This window comes from Phacochoerus africanus, chromosome 4, assembly GCF_016906955.1.
Source record: "Phacochoerus africanus isolate WHEZ1 chromosome 4, ROS_Pafr_v1, whole genome shotgun sequence".
NCBI lineage: Eukaryota > Metazoa > Chordata > Mammalia > Artiodactyla > Suidae > Phacochoerus > Phacochoerus africanus.
The window spans coordinates 140,885,263-140,904,256 of record NC_062547.1 but is presented as its reverse complement, the minus strand read 5'-3'; the positions used below and the strand labels follow the sequence as shown (position 1 = coordinate 140,904,256).

The 18,994-nt window shown below is 52.3% G+C and overlaps 1 protein-coding gene across 1 annotated transcript in view; it reads left to right on the top strand.

Moving 5' to 3' along the window:
• Window positions 1–18,994, top strand: part of SIL1 (SIL1 nucleotide exchange factor) — a 172,619-nt gene that overhangs the window by 146,427 nt on the left and 7,198 nt on the right.

Genomic DNA, 18,994 nt, shown 5'->3' with positions numbered 1-18,994 from the left:
TCCACCTGGCCCCCTCTTTGCTTCCAGTGGGTAGAATTAAACTCTTGATAGAGATACTGTTTTGATGTGTGTGGTCTGTCCGAGATGAGTAATTTTGAAGGGTGAGGGAGAAAGGTTAGTTTCTGTTGGAACTGTTTCTCTGAGTTAAAAAAACAAAAAAAAATTCATTTAGTTTGTGGCTCAAGAAAAGTTGTTTTTGGCTCCGTCTGGGGTTCATAGTTACTGAGGTTCACTCTAGGTCTTGGCTGCTGATTGGCTCCAGCCTGTCCTCGGAGGGGCAGGGGCAAGTGGAGGCAGGCACTTTCTTGTCTGCGGGGCTCTTAATGGCAGCAGCAAATTGTGGTGTGTGTGGAGCAGGAGTGGAGCCAGCTCAAAGAGCTCTGGGCCAGAGGGCCCATCTGCGGGCAAGCTGCTTGTCAGCCTGGCTGGAGGTTTTTACATCTGAGCCCAGCATGGCTGCACTGGGCCAGACCTTCAAACGTGGCTCCGGAGTACCAGGCATAGCCAGAGCATTTAGCTGCTCCACGTGGGGGCCGAGCCTCATTTCCCTGAATTTCTAGAGAAGACCTCAGTGGCAGAAAGAACTTGGTAGCCCGCGTGTCGGCCAGCAACTCTGCGAGGGCAGCCCCCAGGTCCGTGGTGAAGTTGTTGGAATCGCTTACGAATGTGCCAAACTTGGGAGCTGCAGCATGGAGATGCCTGTGCTGAGTCCGGCTCCCACAGGTCCCTGAGATCCCCAGTCCCCAGCTGGCCTTAGAACAAAGAGGCTGCCTGAATGTGTCTCAGCTCTCCCCAGGGACCCTGGCAGAGCTTGTTCTGGGCTTTCAGAAGAAAGTCGTGATATGTTTAGGCTGAAGGAGATCTGAGTTCCCACAGTCCTTTGAGAAGGGGATAATTAGCTTTGATGATTAGCCAGAGAGCTAACTGAGGCTGTTGGCTGGGGCCTGATGAGAGGGTAGAGGCGTGTGCAGGAGGGCCAGGGACGCTCTTCCTAAAGTCACATTCAGGAAGAGCCCCAGGGTGAGCACCTTGTCCTGGGCACTGAGCAGTGGTGGCTTTTGTGGCGACAGGGATATGGTAGACTTTCTATTTCTGAACCTAAAATGCCTACTTGAGGGAGTTCCTGTTGTGGCTCAGCAGGTTACGAACCTGACTAGGATCCATGAGGACGTGGGTTTGAAAACTTGGCCTTGCTCATTGAGTTAAGGATCCTGTGTTGCCTTGAACTGTGGTGTAGGTCACAGATTCGGCTCGGGTCCCGAGCAGCTGTGATTGTGGCATAGGCCAGCAGCTGAAGCTCAGATTTAACCTCTAGCCTGGGAACTTCCATATGCCCCACCTGCGGCCCTAAAAGTAAAAGTAAAATAAAATGGAATAAACTACCTGCCTCCCTCTGCAGTAGCAGGAGCATCTTGGAGAGAAGCCACCCGTGGAAGCGCTGGTGGGAATGGGAGGAGTGGTTCTGGACTGAGCCTCATCCCTAATTGTGGCTCCTTCTCCGAGATACTGAGCTGCGGTTTCCAGGTTGGGGGGAGTTTATTTTCCACGGCTGATGCTCTAGCTCAGAGATGCAAGTAGTGGGTGTGGAAAACCGCCAAGGAGTTGGCTGCCTGGGGCCTTGATGCTTGAGTACTGCGAGAGTTTCCTCAGGGGAAAGCGACTGGGGGTCCACGGGGTCCAGGGCTTGGGCTCTGGGGACAGGTCACACGGACGGGCCGCTGTTAAAGGCACAGTCAGCAGGCCTTCGGAGCTTCTGAAATTGGTTGGGTCAAACTGGATCTCTGAAAGGAGAGCCCCAGCCAGACTGTTGCCTGCCTGGCCTGACTCCCGGTCTGGCCACAAGCTGCGCATTGTTATCCAGGGTCAGGGCTCCAGGTGGCATAGAACAACGTGCTGAGTCGTGAAGCCTCTCGACTTAACGCTGCTTTTGGTCTCTCAAAACATTGTTCCGTCTTCTTCCTTTGGAAAACATGGCTTTCCTCTGGGAGTGTCTTTACCGGAGCCGCGTGGTCGGGTCAGGCTATTCATCTTTGTGACCCACCTCCCCCTTCCCAGCGTGGGCCGGTCTTAGGACCCAGACTAGCCACTCAGGGGGCTTCTTCCATCTGTGCAGTGACTGGCCCGGGGATTGGCATGTGACACAGGCGGGACCAATTGAAGTCCTGCCCTGGAATTCTGAACCACTTGAGAGGGAGAATTCTTTGTGCTGGGATGGAGGTGTTTAGGGGCTTCCAGTGGCCATCAGTCTCATCTCCGCCTAGAGAATGCAGCTTCATCGAGAGAGGAAAGCAAAGCCTAGAGATGCAGCCTGAGAAAGGGCCTGGCATGTGGCCTTAAGCCTCTGGACCCGTTGTCCTTTTCCTTTTGTCATCATTCTTCGTAATGGGACCCAACAAACTTAGTTTTTTTCCTTAGATGAGTCCGAAATCAGTTTTGGTCCCTCAAAAAGAGTCCTGACTCACAGAAAACAGCTTCCAGCCGATCTGCCTCTTTGCTTCCAAATAGCCCATACCGTGTGCAGGGCTGCTGCTTCGTTGGCGGCACCCTGTGCAGGACACTGTACTTGACACACACGGGGTGCTTACTTACTTCGTGTTCCTTAGGTGGGGACGACACCCTCACCATCTGCTGCCAACCTGTGGGAGGAGGGTGGAGGCCTGAGCCTCCCAGCCTGCCTCTTGGTGTCAGTTAATCTTGTCATCCATGCATGCATTTTTCAACTCCTTCCTCTGCTTCTGCAGAGATAAATACAATCTGTCAGCCTCGCTTTGCAGGGGCCCTGCCAAACATGCCAGGGATGGAGAGGTGATCAGTCTACCTCCGGCTGCTGTCTTCCATGTGCAGACGGGGGACCAGACTCCCGCGGCACATCCGCTCTGCAGCCGCGGGTCTGATTATCTCCCTCTGTAATCGGGCTGTCCCCTGGTGCCCAGATTGAGCTGGTGCTGAATTTATTGTCCCTAAAACATCAGGCAGTGTTGGAGGTTCCTTGCCCACTGCTTCTTTCCCAGGCTGCTTGTGCCAGCTTGCAGGGCCCTCGCGAGGCTGTGAGGTGTCTCTCTGTGGCAGATTCATTGTTCCATATTTTTATTTAATTACTTACTTTTACAGCTCTTAGAATAAATCTAATTATCCATCTGTTATGCTACATTATGTCACTGCAGTTCATGCAATTCCTTCTCATTGTATACTTTTCGACTTGACCTTGCCCTCTGCCAGTGTGTGTGCTCCTCTGTGTGGCTCTGTGCCACCTCCTCACTGGATCGCCAGCATGTCTGTGTCTAAGGGCCCCCAGGCAGAGCTGACTGTGGGTGGCTCTTAGATGGAGCAGAGGTTGGGTAGAGCTCGGAGCATTGCAGGAGGAGGATGATGGCCAAAGGGCCACCTCTGATGCCATGCTAACCTGACATTGGTCTGGAAAGTTAGGTTAGCATGAGGGTCCCAGAAAAGACAGCCATAGCTATAGCCCGGGTTTCTGGTCTTTAGCCAGAGGGCTGTTATCAAGGAGGGCAGCCACGTGAAGTCAGGCTGAAAGAAGCTAACAGAGACTGCCCGCAGACACGTCTGTGTCTGCGCCGCCACGGCTGGCAGGGGGCTGACGTTAGGATTGGGTCAGGGCTGATCTGAGACATGGCGCAGGCAGAGTTACCTGTGAGAGGTTGATTTCAGGAACCACATGGAGGGTCCTGACCCCCAAATCTTTTGTTTTCCTCCTGCCTCTGCCTGAAATTTTGTTAATACTGTTGGGAATTAATGTCTTAGTTTTTTAATACATCTGTTACCTCTCTTTGGGGTGTTCAGGTAGTCCCAGAAGGGGTACCCCAGGGCTCACTGAACACCTCTGCCGTCTCCCTTTTCTCAAGCAGTCGGCGGGGGTGGGGTGGGAGGGGGGTGATGGGCACCCCCGGGGAGCTGGTTAAGGGGAGCAAAGAGGGGAGCAAAGGACGGCAGAATGGAGGCCTGGCTGGGGTCCGCCCCATTCTAAGGGTGTGCTCTTAGAGGGGGTAGGTGCTCAGAAGGGGAGGGAGGAGCGCGTGTCTCATCTGTCCACACAGCCATTTGTGGGGCTGGGCTGGGCAATCCGGGCCTGAGCGCCCCCACAGGAGAGGGACCTGGAGCCAGGCGCATCCTCCTGGGCGGCTCCTGCTGGCTGAGTACTGGGCACTGGGCCAGACCACCTGGAAGAGGAGGTTACGGGTGAGCAGGGAACAGGGCACGGGCCATGTCCTCGAGGTGCTAAGGCTTCAGGGAGGGAGAGAGACTCAGACCCGATCTGTGGAGTGTGATGAAGGAGAACAGGGGGCCCAGGAAGGCAGGACGGGGCCCTGTGTGCTTTAGGTGGTCTCGAAGTTTTCTCTGAGGCTGTGTTTAGAGAGGGCCTGTAGGAGGGGGAACGAGCCTGATGACGTGGGGTTGGGGGGGACACGCTGGCAGAGAGGCAGCAGAGGGCACTGCCCATTTGAGTGGAGAAACTCATTGCAGGGGTGCGGGGGGGATCGTTTTGTGGTCCTTCCATAGGGTCATTTGCAGCAGATTGCTGAACAGAAGCGCTGAAGGCACACGACTGATGCCTCGGGGCCAGGGGTCGGCCTGTACGTGGCCAGGTAGGTTTTCTGTGTGGAGGCGCCCGGGTCAGAGGCTCCGTGTTCTCCTCACCGCCTCATCCTCCAAGGTACCCACAGCCCAGGGCTGGGGCTGCTCCCCTGGGCTGAGGACGCCTCCTGCCCTCCACACCTCCTTGCCCCGGCCCTGCCTCTGGCCCCGGCCCGCGTGAAAGGCTTTCGGACTTGGCTGTGGGGCCAGGTTGGAGCTCATTATAGCTGCGGGCGGGCCCTCCGCCTTCCCTTCCAGGTGAAGTCTTGGCAGGCATCGGAGCCCGCCAGGAACACCCCACAGGACTCCTCCCGTGATGATGGCGCTCCCGCCTCAGTCCACGTGGCCTCCTTGGCCAAGCTTTTCTCACCAGAGCCTCTGGTGACTTTTCACAAGCGCTTCCTCATTCCCGCAAGCAGGGCTCAGTGACTAACGGCTGGTACTTTTTCCCTCAAGACTCTGTTTATGTCGGCTGTCGTGTTGGGGGCGGGGAGCACAGGCTCCGCTCCTGGGGACGCTGATGTCTCCTGCTGCTGCCGTCATTAGACTGAGGCCCGGGTGGCACTGATGTCCACACTTTGTCTTTGTTCTTGTATTTTCTGTCGTTTCGGCATTTGGTTCTTTGAACATCTAACACCCCTTTTATGCTTCTCATCTCCCACAGAAGATTGTTGTATTTGCCCCCCACCGAAGCTGCGTTTTCCTTTTGTCAGATTTCTCACTTTCTTCTTTATTGTATTTTGATCAGTGTGACCATGTGGGTTTGGGTTTTATTGGGAGCTTTTCATCTTCTTGGCAGTGGCCCTTGCAAAAGCTCAGGCTCCTGAAACAGGCCTTTGCTCGCCAGGGCTAGAGCGAGCCCAGCCTGTCATCTGTCCAGGGACCCTCTAGCCTAGGCGTTTTCACACTTAAGCATGTGTCTGAGGAACCTGGAAGGCTTGTTAAAATACAGATTGATGGGCGGGGTGGGGGTGGGGTGGAGTTCCCGCTGTGGCGCAGTGAGATCAACAGTGTCTTGGGAACATAGTGGGTTAAGGATCTTGCATTGCCACAGCTATAGCGTAGGTTGTAACTGCAGCTCAGATCTTATCTCTGGCCTGGGAACTCTATAGGCCACAGGGTTGCCAAAACAAACAAACAAAACAACCCCCCCCCAAAAAAAAAAACAAACAAAAAACCAACCGAAAACAAAACAAAAAAACTCATCCCCAGCCCCTTCCCTGAAGTTTCTGATTCAGTAAGTCTGGGTTGGAGCCTGAGAATTTTTGTTTCATACTAGTTCCCAGGTGATGCTGGTACTGCTGGTCCAGAGCCCACACTTTGAAAACCATTGTTAGTGTAATTCCTCCTTGACCTTGAGCCAGAGTGTCTGGGGTCCTAAGGTTGGAAGAGTAGTGGGGAACCAGGTTCCCGCTTCATACCGAGCCCAGCTCTCTGAAACTAAATCACGGTGGATGTTGGCAGTGCCATCATAATATTTAAACACTTTTTTTTTTACCTTTTTTTAGGGCCATGCCTGCAGCATATGGAGGTTCCCAGGCTAGGGGTCAAATCAGAGCTACAGCTGCTGGCCTGTGCCACAGCCACAGCCACACGGGATCCAAGGCATGTCTGCGACCTACACCACAGCTCACAGCAATGCCGGATCCTTAACCCACTGAGAGAGGCCAGGGATCGAACCGGAAACCTCATGGTTCCTAGTTGGATTCGTTTCCATTGTGCCACGACAGGAACTCCTAATATTTAAACCCTTTTGCAGTGATTTCACTTGCCCTGTATTGTTTGATATGCAAGGCAGATCCCAGTTTCTTGACAAATAATAGAAGGAAGGTTCAGATAAGGTAAGGGCTCCTTCCTGGCCATTCAGCTAGTAGTTTGTGATTAGCTCCAGTGGAATCCATGTCTCTTAGCCCCTGTTTTTGAACTCTCAGGCCTCTGCCCCTTGTTAGCTCTGTGTCTTTGAGAAAAACCGCTTTACTTCTGACTCAGTTTATAGATGAGTGAAATGGGGTAATAATAGCATCTGCCCCATCGAGTTGTCACAGGGATTGTGTGACTTAACATTTGGACAGTCTTGAAGAGCCGTGAAGCGGTGGCGCCCCCAGAATCCATGCTCCTGGTGACTGTGAGGAGCTGCCCTTGCTTTGGCATTTCCGTTGTCATAAGAGGCCCAGGAGAAGGCAGTGCTGCTCAACAGATAGCAACATCTCGAGCCGTCAGGACCAGGCTCGGTCACTTTGGACAGGCCCTTCTCTTTGCGGTCCGTGCTGAGGGAACTGGCCCAGGGGAAGCGTGTGCCTCCAGGAGTTGAAGCTGGAGCTGCGGCTGTTAGGCTGGGTCAGCGAAGTCTAAGGCAAAGAGGGCAAGGCCGGCATCATCGGCGCCAAGAGCCTTGGGGCGGCCGCCGTCCAGGCCCCTGAGTGCTCAGCCCTGAAGGAGGGGCCGTTCAGGGTTAGTTTGCAAGAAGCAGCTCAGTCTGCCCTTCCAGAGTTATTCTCTCTTCCTGCCTCGCCTCCACCTTCTGACCGGGGCATGTGTAGAACGAGCTGGGTTCTAGGTGGAGGGCTGGTCCGGGTGATGCTAATAAGGTTAAACCTGTCGAACAGTATGTGCCAGGCGCTGTTACACCGGTACCGCATTCCCTCCTTCCGGGGAATCGTCCTCATTTTACAGGTGAGGAAGCCTGCGCGCGCAAAGGCAGTTTAACCACGGTTGTCAGAAAGGAGGTCCGAGACTCAAACCCAGGTCTCTCTGGCTCCAAAGCCCACGTGTGGTCTTTCCCTTTGTGAAGCTGCCTCCTTGGATTCTACCGTGATGTTTCGGGGGGTTGGTTTTTCCCGCCCATGGGTGCCTGGCTTTGGCCTGTTCCCAGCACCCTTTGCTCCTCAGCTTAGTGTCCAGGGTCCAGGGCTGTGCAAGTTTTTTATTAACCTTTGAATCTTCATGGACTTAACGCAAAATCTTCTAGAGGGCGACCATATGTTCTATTTATGTCTCTCGTCCCAGTGCAGTAATTAACAGTGCTTCTTTTCACTCTTATTTTTTTTTCTTTTTTTTGTCTTTTTGTGTTTTGTTGTTGTTGTTGCTATTTCTTGGGCCGCTCCCGCGGCATATGGAGGTTCCCAGGCTAGGGGTTGAATCAGAGCTGTAAGCCACCGGCCTACGCCAGAGCCACAGCAACGCGGGATCCGAGCCACGTCTGCAACCTACACCACAGCTCACGGCAATGCCGGATCGTTAACCCACTGAGCAAGGGCAGGGACAGAACCCGCAACCTCATGGTTCCTAGTTGGATTCGTTAACCACTGCGCCACGACGGGAACTCCTCTTTTCACTCTTAAAAGTGTCCCAGTTTGGACAATAAATTAAATGGTCACCCTACTTATACATGACTGGTTCTCCCAACCCAGAGGCAGTGGCATTTTAGTAGGGACCCTGAAAGCAGAATTATCTTTAAGACTCAAAGAAACAATTCCCAGATGGTGAAATTTTAAGCACTTTCCTAGCCCAGTGGCCAAGAGGATTCAGACAAAGAAAGGTTCTGATCATCACTCCACAAACCTACCGCAAAGGACTATTTCTGAGACCAGACTTGGGGCCTGTGATGGTCACAAGGCCAGCCAGATTTATCAAGGCAGAGTCCTTCTCTGGCTTCATGGAAGTGTCTGACAAGGCAGGCCACAAAAGGGAAGGAAGTTCAAGGAGCTTATGCTTTCCCACCTCTCCCAGCAGGAGCGAGCCCCAGCCTACCATTTGGCTGTCCTCAAGTCCCTTAGCCTTCGTGCAGGAAGAAGCTACCTGGGGCTGGGCAGTTACACTGCGCTGAACTCAGGCACTGGTGGGAGCCTGGGCTCTGCGTCCCAGGGCTCTCTCATCTGGGGTTCTGCTCACCTCCCGCTCTATCCCTGTCCCCAGGACTTGGGAACACGCCTACCCACAGCCTGTGTGTGCCAGTCACATTCCAGACTGTGTCCTTGCCCCATTTGCAGGCAGCTGAAAACGGCTGTGCATATGTCAGTTCACACTCGAACTGGTTTAATGTTTTTTCTTTTAAGTTGCAATCTAAAATTCAGCCAGACAGGCTTTAGTGAGCATAAATCGTCGAGCCTTTTGTTTCCCTTGCTATTCAAGCCATAGAGATTATGTGTTTGATTCAGCAACAATTGCTGAATCTCAAACAAACCATTTACATTTTGACATTAACTATTTTACGAGTGTAACATTTTCATTGACATTAGAATGATTCCAACAGAAGGCCTTTTAAAGACTTATTAGTAAAAGAGTTAAAAGGGTCTGTGGAAGGTGACAGACCTTAATATTTTCTTTGAAAGAAAAAAAGTAGATTTTTTTTTCCTGAATTCATTTGGATGATACATGCAAACATTTGAGTGCCTCCTTTTTTTTTTTTTTTTTTGCTTTTGCTTTTTGGGGTCATACTTACTGCACATGGAGGTTCCCAGGCTAGGGGTCAAATCGGAGCTACAGTTGCCAGCCTACACCGAAGCCACAGCAATGCGGAATCTAAGCTGTGTCTTTGACCTACACCACAGCTCACGGCAACACCACCAGATCCTTAACCCACTGAGCGAGGTCAGGGATCGAACCCGCATCCTCACAGATCCTAGTCGGGTTTGTTAACCACTGAGCCACAAAGGGAACTCCTATCTGAGTGACTGTTGATCTTGCTGAGGTCATTCTTCCAGGGCACCCTCCTGGTCAAAGCTGTGTACTTTTCAGATTACACCTCATATTACCGAAGCCACCCTCTTGCACGTTTCTTGTCTAGGAGAGCGCCTCTCTGCGTGGCCTGTCAGCTGTTAGTTTTGTCTGAGAGGGGCACGAACTATTTTCATCCTTTGCTCTGGCCCCATGATGCTTAGCTGAGGACCTTGTGTACTCTGGGCTCATTCAGGTTTTGTCCACCAGCTGACGGGACAAAGAGCCTCAGACAAATAGTATGCTCGCAGGCAGAACCATCCATCCTTCTGTCTCCGGAAGCTGTGAGTAATGGGCGCTTTTCTCCAGTTCTTCACGTTCTCCACCGAGTGGGAACTCTTCGCTTTCTTCTTCGGCCCCCATTCCGGGGTCTAGTGACCCGGCCAGGCCTCCCCGTTTTGTTCCTGCATCAGGGAACCTCTGTGTCCTGCTTAAGCTAGAGGAGACCTGGTGAGCCATGCGCCTGGCTGGGGACTCAGCAGACCCATTCCGTCCAGTTTTCTCCTCTGTTACGCGACAGAAGGGTCCTCTGACACGGAGCTGGCCCCGGAGCCACGTTGCTCCTCCGCCGTGGAAATCCAGGAGCCTGGGTGCCGTTCTCGCCTCTCGGAACTGGAACTAATTGTTCACAAGGATCTTTCCAAATACCAATGAGGCAGAATAGTTGGATGGTTCACCATATTGTTCACCATATTTAAACTGTCAGAAACCCTAAATATCTAAGCAGAACCTCAGCAAACAAAGGATATTTTGGGGACTTGTTATGTATGTTGTGCAGCAGAGAGATTTGTAGTCTATACAACTTCCAAATCCTGGAAATGAAGCGCTTTGCTGTTGTCATTTTCTGCTATAGACCATCCCACGATCGTTGCCTTTTCCTTTGCTGTTAAGAGGTGGCTCATTCATAAACATGTCTGCAGTCACGTGGCAGAAGCAAAACAGGCGCCACTGGATTCCGGTGGCTCTGCCGGGAGAGACGCGGAGGTGGGAAGGAAGCGGGGGTTCCCAGCACGTGTCTCAGAGCCCTTGAGAGCAAGAACTGGTGAGTGAGAAAGTTCCCCCCGAGCCTCTCAGGGCCTGGTGAGAAGGGGTCGCCCACAGCTGGGAATGGGGGTCGGCCGGGTGACCTCCCTGGAGCCCTCTCAGCCTGGGGGCCGCCCGCGCTGCCCTCCCTCTCCTGCAGTGCCTTGGAGCACAGTCACACCACCGCCTGGTGTAGATGGCTTGGCCAGCACCCCCTCTGGGGTCTCTGTAAACTTGATAAATCTCACTGAGAAAAATCTCCCAAAGTTTTTAGCCTAGATTTTCTTTGCCTTAACCGAGTTGGTCCTCCCTTGCTTCCCTCAAACTGCCTGAGACAGTTTCTGGGAGACGTTTGTTGAATAATTGTAGGCCAGAGATAAGTTCTCTTCTGCTCTCTCTCTCCCACGGTCTTCGCTCTCTGGCCTCCCTTTCGCCAGTTCTCATTAGCTTCTTTGATCCTTCCTTCCTGTGTCTCACGCTAGCTCGTTAATTGTATTTCTCCCCCATGCATTTGTCCTGTCCTGGCTTTGTCTGTCTGGCCAGAGGAGCTGAGGATGAGAAGCTCAGGCCCCTCAACGGGAGGTGGCACATTCTTCTTGACAGCCTGCTGCAGGTCGCCCGTCCCACTTCTGAGAAGCCTGATAACCTAGGTGTTCTGCCTTTCTTAGCAGGAAAGTAAAAAGAGTAATTTCTAGGAAGTGCACTGATCTCTTTATATTATTGTCGCATTTCATCCCCCCACCAACCTTATCAGATAAATAATACTAATCTCCATTTTATAGATGAAGAACTGAGGTCCAAAAGGTTTAGTAACTTCCTACAGTCACACAGCTTGAAAATCCTAGAACTGGGGCTTGAACTCAGGTCTCTCTGACTGCAGAGCAGGTCCTATTTAGTAGTTTGCTTACCAAGTTTGGGCTTTTTGATAAAATAGAAATCCAGATACTGGCTCTTAGCCCACCAACAAGAGACAGGCAAACCCCGGGATAAGATGTCAGCTATTTACCCTCAGTGTAGAAAAGGCTTCTTGAATTGAGAGTATAAAACTGGGTGCAGGAGTTCCCGTCGTGGTGCAGCAGAAACCAATCTGACTAGGATCCTATGTGGTTGTGGGTTCGATCCCTGGCCTCCCTCAGTGGGTTAAGGATCCAGCATTGCCGTGAACTGTGGTGTAGGTCACAGATGTGGCTCAGATCCAGCATTGCTGTGGCTATGGTGTAGGCCAGAGGCAATAGCTCTGATTAGACCCCTAGCCTGGGGACCTCCATATACCATGGGTGCAGCCCTAAAAAGACAAAGACCAAAAAAAAAAAATAAAAAAAATAATTAGAAAACAAAAAAACAAACAAACAACTGGGTGCAGAAGCGACCTGTGTGGCACAATGGGTCTTTATGTTTCTGGGGCCCTGGAAACCTGCAGAAAACAAGACTCTGATCAGTTCTTGAATTGCTTTAATTCTCAACTCACTTTTCAGACAGTTTTATGTGTCAGATGATTAAAGAGAAGGACGCCACTGAAACTGTATTCTGAGCATCAAGGAGGATTTGTTTGGTGAAGTGCAGGTGTTAGGGACCTTAGCCGGAAGTGGCCATGTTTGGAGAAGCCATGGGAAATGCAGATCTCTGAGTTTAGGGGAAAGCAGATTTTAGAAGGTTCAGGAAAAAGTAGATAGGCTATTTGGGCATGAGCTTTGAAGGGAAGGATGACTCATAGGCTGAACAGTGAACTGTGCTGCATATCATCTCAAGTGATTCCTGCAAGGAGCAGAGAGGAGACACCTAAACAGACCACCCAGGGTGCATGGGGAGCAGTCTAAGTGATGACAGAGGGGCCTACAACCAGAACAGAGAGAGAGCAGGGTGCAAATATCAGGAACACTAGGTGGGAGGGACCTGGGACGCCAAAGACAAAGGACCTGGCGGGGCAGGTGGTGTTCAGAGTGCGGGGAATGGCGGGGAAGCCTTGGTCCCCTGCGTCAGTCAGGTGAGTTAATGTAGCAGGTGACAGAGAGGGCGTCGCCATCCTCTCTTCTGTTTCGCCTGTAACTTCTCTTTTAAGGAGCGCGAGCTTCCTGCCAGAGAGAATAAAACAGACATGGTGAAGAAGAACTTGAGCCCAAAAGTGTGCAGAAGGAGGAAAAGAGCCGCGGGCTTCTTCAGATTCATTAGGGACTGAGAAATCAAATGAAAATTAAGGGTATTATCACGAGACCCGTGCATATGTAAATTTTTAAGATTCGTTGAGAGAGGAGCAAGGAGACAGAGTGGTAACTGTTCTGCTTTTCAGAATAACAGGGCCTGTCTTTGAGACATCCTGTGTGAGCATTTTTAAAGAGAAGTGATCTCTTGAAGTTCATGTGGGCTGCATGGAAATAGACTGGTTTAAAACTTAATATCGGAGTTCCCGTCGTCGTGGCTCAGCAGAAAGGAATCTGACTAGGAGCCATGAGGACGCAGGTTCGATTCCTGGCCTCACTCATTGGGTTAAGGGAGGATCCAGTGTTGCCATGAGCAGTGGTGTAGGTCACAGACTCGTCTTGGATCTGGCGTTGCTGTGCCTGTGGTATAGGCTGGCAGCTATAGCTCCGATTGGACCCCTAGCCTGGGAACCTCCATATGCCGCAGGTACAGCCCTAAAAAGACAAAACAAGATAAAATAAAGCGTAATATCCCTTCCTTTCTCCTGCCTCTCTTTCTGTGGAATCGTCCATCACTCCTATGTGTACCACTTGATGACTGTTGAAGAGTGAGCGTACCCGTGTAGCTACCACCCAGGTGTAGAAATAGAACCTTGTCAGCACCCTAGAAGAGGCTCATGCGTTCTCCTAATTCTAATTAATTTTTCAGGAAGATTTGCCAACCTGGAGGGTTAGACCAATGTTATGGACAAAGAAGGAATCTGCATTTCAAAATCGTTTATCAGAATCTCATGATAATCTCATAAGTCAGGTAGAGGAATTAATTTTAAAGCCATGGATTTGTGACCACTTGAACAATCAGACCTAACAGAGGTTTGTTTATAACTGGTTAAGTGTCAGCAGAGCCTTCACTGTAGCGAGGTGCCAAAGAGCTCATGTCTGTCCAACCTGCATTCAGGTTCTTACGTGAGGACATGGAAGAGATGACCAGCATGTCAGATACGTGACGGAATGAGGGCTCAGAAGAATGGTGACAGCCTAGGATGAAGGGCCCAGGTAGCAAAACAACAGTTTAAATTTTGTTATTAATTTTTTAATTTTACAAATAACCCATATTTATTGTTTTTTAAAAAGTCTTATTTGCACGCCATTGTAAATCAGCTATACTTGAATTTCTTTAAAAAATCTTATACCCAGGAACAAATATATGGTGTCAGTCCACCCATAGCATTTGTAACTTGATTTTTGCCTGCTGTACTTGTGTTTCAGGTCGGTAATTGAGGACATTTTTCTAGCAGTTGAAAGCATTTAAAACTAGCATCAGGGGCCTGTGTCAATGGTGAGATCCCTATTGCTGTAATCGTCACATGGGCATCCAGTTCTCAGAGTGGCTGTCCTGGAGACAAGGTTGTGCACTGCTCTAGTTATCCCAGGTGCTGGTCCTCGGATCAGTGCCAGGCCTCCTGGTAAGAATCATGAGAGGCATTTATGAAAAATCAGGTTTTGAGCCCCATCTTCTAAGGTGGTGATTTAGTATGTATGGGGTAAGTGTTAGAATCCATTAGAATTTTTAAAAAGTGTCCCAAGCGCTTCTTGGAGAAATGGCTGCTTGCACAGCGGGTGTAGGAAGAGTACTCTGTCTTCGACAAGAACATCTTGTGCCAAAAAGTCAGAAGGGGCTCAGAGAATGATGGCGATAATGTCAGGGGGACGCAGGAGCTAGGATGAAAGGGCTCTGGGTTTTTTCTGCTCTGAATGAGCAAGTGAGGTAGAAGGAAGACCTCCGCAGGTAGAATGCCAATGGATACAGAGGGAAACACGATGGGATTTGAATATCTGTCTTTGATCAACATTATGGCATTATTTTAAATAAGAATTTTTGATGGACACTGGAACTAATGGGCAAAATTTGGGGCGGGGGGGAGGTCCTTTTATGGCCGCACTCATGGCACATTGGAGGTTCCCAGGTTAGGGGTCGAATTAGAGCTACAGCTGCCGGCCTACACCACAGCCACAGCTACTTGGGATCCAAGCCGAGTCTGCGACCTACACCACAGCTCATGGCAACAATGGATCCTCAACCACCGATCGAGGCCAGGGATCGAACCTGCATCCTCATGGATACTAGTTGGGTTCATTACCACTGAGCCACAACGGGAACTCTTAATGGGTGAAATTTTGATGAAGAACAGGCTGTCTTCATATCTCAAAGTCTCCAGACAAAATATTTATTAATTTCAAAGGGACAGTTGTATCTTTCTAGTGGAGAAATCTGGCAGATGCCACCATGATCAAGTAATCAAAGTGGACACGACCACTTGTGAGCCTGAGTGCCATCATGTGCCTCCTGATATGATGCGCTGAGAAAGGCAAGACAGTGCTTTCTGTGGCAGTCCTGCCAACACGCACTGCCTCAGTCAAATCAGGAAAACATCAAATTCAGGCTGAGGGACATTCTACAGCTGGTCTGTGCTCTTCAAAGCTGTCTTTGTCAGGAAAGACAAGGAGAGGCCAGGGAAGGTCACGTCAAGGTCAGAAACCTGCTACTCAAATCGTGTGAGTCCTGGATTGGACCTTGGACCACAATTATTTTTCTAAAAAGGGCATTATTGGGACAGTTGGCAAAAAGTGAGTATGTGTAGATCAGAGTATCAATGTTAATTTCTTGCTTTTGACCACTGTGCTGCGGTTATGTTGGTAGCACCTACGCAGTGGATACAGTCAGGGGTAAGGGTATCAAGTCTGCGGTTGCCTCTCAGATGTTTCTGGAAAGATGTGTAAATACCGAGATAGAAAATGAAAAAGCAAACGTAGTAAAAAGGTAAATAATCCGTGACTCTTGATGGAAGTGCTTTTTTATTTTGAAACGTTTCTGTAGGTTATTTTTCTTTGTGACTTTCTGTAATTTTTAAGTGCCCATTCTGAAGTGATTTAAGGGAGAAAATTGCCCCCAGGTGACTGTGATGCAGAGCTATGTTTGAGAGCTACCAGATGTCGGAAGAGGCTTCGGTGGCCTTTCCTCTGAGGCCCCTTCTCTCTCTCCAGAGGTGGGCACATTCTCCGTCTGTGTGTGTGTGTGTGTGTGTGTGTGTCTGGAGATAGGCTTGTGAGCTCCACCACTGGGAACTGTGGCGTCCTGCATTTGCTTACGTGACTGGCAGCCGGTTGGGGACGGGATTTGAAGGGTCCAGTGATGCTCCTTCCCCTCTCGGCGTCCATAGGAGCCTCCAGGGGCCTCGCGTGCTTCCCACCCACTGTGCTTAGTCGGCATCAAGGTCATTACGGGCTGGATGTTTGGTCTCTCCAGGGAAATTTGCTCTCTTGTGGAAGGGTTGTATGTGGCATTAATTTTCTTTTGGTGAACGTACTCTTTTTATTTTTTACGTTGGTCACTGTCCATTATCTTGACGGCTTCTTCGATGGCGTAGCCCCATTAAGCCCTACGTGGCAGGCGAGTAGAGATCCCTAATGAGCCTGCCTCCTTCAGGAGTGCACAGCCGGCAAAGCCTGGGGTTTCACAGGTGATCAGCGAAGGACTCTTTCTCTCTGGGCAGGACGGTGAGCTTGCATGACCTCAGCAGGCAGGGTCACAGAAGGTGGAGCTGACCTCAGAGCCCCTGAGGTGGGCCCCTTTCCCCACCACACAGCATCTTCTCAGAGAGCGCTTCAGAACAATGGCAGTTCTTTCTTCCGCTACTAAGACAAGAGAAATCGTAATCGTCCTACTTGGAAACATCGTAAGGCCTCCTGAGAACACGGGCCCTGCGTGTCCCCAGTGTGCCGTGGACGAGTCTGCCGTCTAGGTTTGGACTGGGCCTCTGGAGGACCCAGCCCCGCACCCAGGCTTTCCCTTCCTGTCTGCTCAGCCCCCATCCAAGCAGTCAGCCTACTCCTTACTCCCACCCTGGAGCTCTGCCTTTCCGTTTTTCTCCTTTTCCACCGACTCAAACTGATTTTCGGCGCCGTCATCCTGATCCATCCACGAGCAGGGTCTCCTTGCACTTCCTGTTTCTGTGCACACACCCTGGTGCCAGCAGTGCCTGTGTCACGGTCTGGAGTGTCGCAGAGGACCCCACACTGATTTACTGCCCCGCCCTCACCATCTTGACATTCCCGGCAGCTTTAGAACAGGGGCCCCACGTTTCCATGCATGTCACGCAGCCAGGCCTGAGGGCCAGGGAAGGAGGAGGGCGGCTCCAGAGTCTGAAGTGGGCGGCATTCTCCAGCGTCCCCCCCCCCCCCCCCGCCCCCGCCAGGCACCCTGAGATCAGCTCCCTCCCCCGCCCGCCGCCCCCCTTGCTCAGCTTGGTTGGCAAAACGAGGATCTCTGGCCCTTGGCACGTTGCCCGCCCCAGTCACCCTGACCCAGACTGTTTGGTTTCTGCACATGCAATCACTTCCCTTTCTGCAGTGCCACCCGCCCAGCCCCACCTCCAAGATGTACGAAGTGGCAGCTGCTGCCATCCCTCTGCACACAGACAGCTGACTCGCCTGCTGATTGTGGCCGTCCCAGTAATCCAAGTGCTAATGGTATTTATTCAGTCCAGCCGGCTTAGCCCTGAACAAGGTTTATTCTCATTTATCTCATCGAGACGAGCTTTGTCCTTCATATCCTTCTGTTGACTTTGAGCACACTAGCGCCACTCATGTCGCTGAGAGGCATGCCGGGCCCCTGCCCTTTTAACTCACTCGAATCCCCAATTATCAGGACACCTATCCTCGAGCCAGCAAGACGCCCCCACCGCCAGCAACAGGCGTGGGTGGCAGCTCTGGTCCCGAGTCTGTCGGCCAAGGGCGATGAGCCCCGGGGCATCTGCGCTGAATAAAGGCTGTGTTCGCAAGGATACGGTCTGGCTTCTTTGTGTAGCAGACCCACTGTCGTTATCTTTCCGTCACAGTGCATTTTGGCCTCCGATAGCTATTCTCTCTTGAACTCAGGGTAGTTTTGGCCCCGCCTCACAAGTGGAGAAGCTGAAGTGGAGGGATTTGCCCGAGGCCAGCAGCCCCCGTTTACAGGATTCTCACCAAGGCTTCTCCAGGCTCTGGCTCTGGCATGTCCCGTATTCCTCTCGCTGAGCTATTTTGGGCATTCCTTCCCCCCAGACATCCAGCACTGACCATTCAGAGCCTGAGGACGAGCTGCCTGGAGAAAGAGGTTCTGAGAACAGGTTGCTGTCTGCTCTTCCCCGAGCGAGGGGCCTTCGTCCAGTCCTCAGGCCGTCTTCCTCGCCTGTACTCCCCGTCTCCTGCGTCTCTCTTCTTACAGGCAGCCCTCCTGGCTCTTTCAAACCAGACCGTGCTTTCTCAGGTTCAGAGCCACACGGTCTGGCCTAAAGATACGTAGCCATTCCTTTATTCCCCTCGAAACCTGTCAGTACGGTGTGGTGGGGTGGCGCCTCTCTGTGTGTAGAGCTGGCTTTTGTCAAGGGTCGAATGGCACATCTCAGCCTGCGTGTCCCCACGGATCTGTCCTGCCGATGGGGCTTCTCTGAGCAACTGTCTGGCAGTGCCGTGCTTCTAGATCTTTCCTAGGACGGTGCTCTTTGGCCTCTGTCACCCACCCTGGGCCTCTCTTGGACAGACGTGCCGGGGAGCCGTGTCTCTCTCTGGCTCTTGGCCCCGCCCTTGGTGTAGAGGAGCCTAGGGACTTGCCGACCCGAGCCGGGCCCTCCCCTTCCCCTCCCAGCTTGCACCTCGTTGGTGCTTTGGTTTCCTTTGGGATTTGGGTCTTCGCTCCCTTGTACCAGGTGAGGCCTGGGTGGCCTGGGTTCCAGTCCTGGCCTGTCTCTCCCCTGCCGCGTCCAAGGAGGGGACAGGCTGCTCCCCGGGAGCTGCTCGGCTGGACTCCCTGGGGCCCCTCGGCTCCTGAGTGCTGCACTTGTCTTCCCAGGGTGGCCAGCCGATGGCCTTGTTCTCAGCAGGCCTGTAAACTAGGACGAAGCTCCACCCGCCGTCTGGGAGACCCTGTCTGTGCCCGGGCTCCTGGGTGCTGCTCCCCGGGGCTGATGCCATGTCGGGCCTCGCAGCCCCCCTGCTTTGCGAGGCTGCGTTTGGCATGTGCGTGAATTTCTCGGAGTGGTCGCCGACTTTTCCTGGACCCTGCCTCAGACAGAGACAGCCCCAAGCAGCCCCCGCTCTGCCGAAGCCCCGCTGCCTCTCTCAGGCTGGGGGAGCGGTCAGCCTACTTCCCCAGGGACCCCAGCCCTCAGACGGCTCCTCAGACACAAGCGAAGGGGCAGTGGCAGGGGCTGCAGGTTCCCGGCTCAGAGCCGGAGGCCGGCTCCGTGTGCCTGTGCCGAGTCAGCTTTGATCCTTGAAGCTGGGGCCGGGGGGAGAATAGAGGGTGGACATCGAGGGCCCCCTCACCTTACCAGCCGGCCCGCTTCGGCGGAGGGCCTGCTGTGGGCCGGGCCCGCTCCTGTGAGCAGCAGGGTTCCCCCTTTCTCCTCTCTCTCGCTCCTCTCTCTCCCTCCTCTCTCTCTCTCTCTCCCTCTCTCCTCTCCCTCTCTCCTCTCTCTCTCTCT